The following is a 1319-nucleotide window of genomic DNA, read 5'->3' on the forward strand; positions in this document are numbered from 1 at the left end:
CCCCCCCCTTTCTGCCCTTATTGGACTCCCCTTTCAAACCAACACAGCAGTCTTGACTACGGAAGAAAAATAGTAAAATAATAATTATGCAGAATTTCAAGAACTTTCCTGAAGGAAATCGCACCCAAAAATAGATCTTGATTTCCATTTCGTACTGCACACCAACGTCACTGGTGGAAGTGATAGACTCTTCGCTTTACTCACAGAACATCTAACACCTCTGTCATATCCCAAGCTAAACCTGACAGACAAAATCAAAGCGAACTGCGTCTCCGAAATAATCTGAATTGTGTCGATTTTCAATATTCTTAAGGACGGGGGGTGTGGGAGGGGTGAGGGGGGTGCATATACAATCAATCAAGCATTCGTAAATTGCTTTTTCATATTATACCTCCTCTGATATGACCGTGTACAAGGCAGCCATTTCGGCCCAACTTCCTTCATCAAAATATTGTTTTGTAAAACGTGACGTTATGAATCCAGCCATGATGTATGCCCAATTCATTCCAGCCTGGATATTTTATTGATAAAGCAGCTTTAGAAACACATCTGGGAGAGTTACAGTAAAGTCAGACATGAAGCGTTGCCCAGTTTACATCGACCTAAATTGCTGGCCTAGTTGTTGGAAGCCTCCCTTATTGCCTCTTTCTGGATAGACATTTTATAACGGCGTATACACACCGAAACGATTGTGTGATCTTGTGAGGTTTTGCCTGACATTTTTCTGTCTGTCGTGTCCAACTACAACATTCAAGGTAAAAGAAGAATGATGAACTCTTGATCTCTTAGGAAGTGCCAAAAGTGGAATTCGGATCTCTTTCTGCATTGAAAAAAACAAGACTTTGTTTGTTTGAGGCTGAATTTGCAGCACATAGCGTTTTCCAACTAAGTGTAAGTTCTAGTGAGCACAAAGTGGAATTTGGCTTTTTGTCATCTTTGAGTCTGTGTTCCATTGTGTTCAGAAAAACAAAAGGCAAACAAAGATGCGACCAAAGGCACAAAAGAAGAAAAAACCACGATGGGGCCATAAATATATGGGGGGAAAAACTATCCAATAATTAGTCTTGTTAGTCTCCTAAAAGAGCAATCCGTGAAAAGAATTCGTTTCAGTGGTTCTTTGAAATGCAAGGTCAGCTCCCTAGACGAAGATTAATGGGGGCTATTCCCCTGTACATCCCGACGTGCATGATCGATCAGACTGGTCTCATTTTGGGGATGATATCGATTGAAAAGATCAAAATTTTGAATACCCCAAGCGCGTGGTACGTTCACCAGATTTCAGGTGGGCGAATCGATGGAAATATCAACCGCCTGTATAC

This window comes from Aplysia californica, unplaced genomic scaffold, assembly GCF_000002075.1.
Source record: "Aplysia californica isolate F4 #8 unplaced genomic scaffold, AplCal3.0 scaffold00608, whole genome shotgun sequence".
NCBI classification, from domain to species: Eukaryota; Metazoa; Mollusca; class Gastropoda; order Aplysiida; family Aplysiidae; genus Aplysia; species Aplysia californica.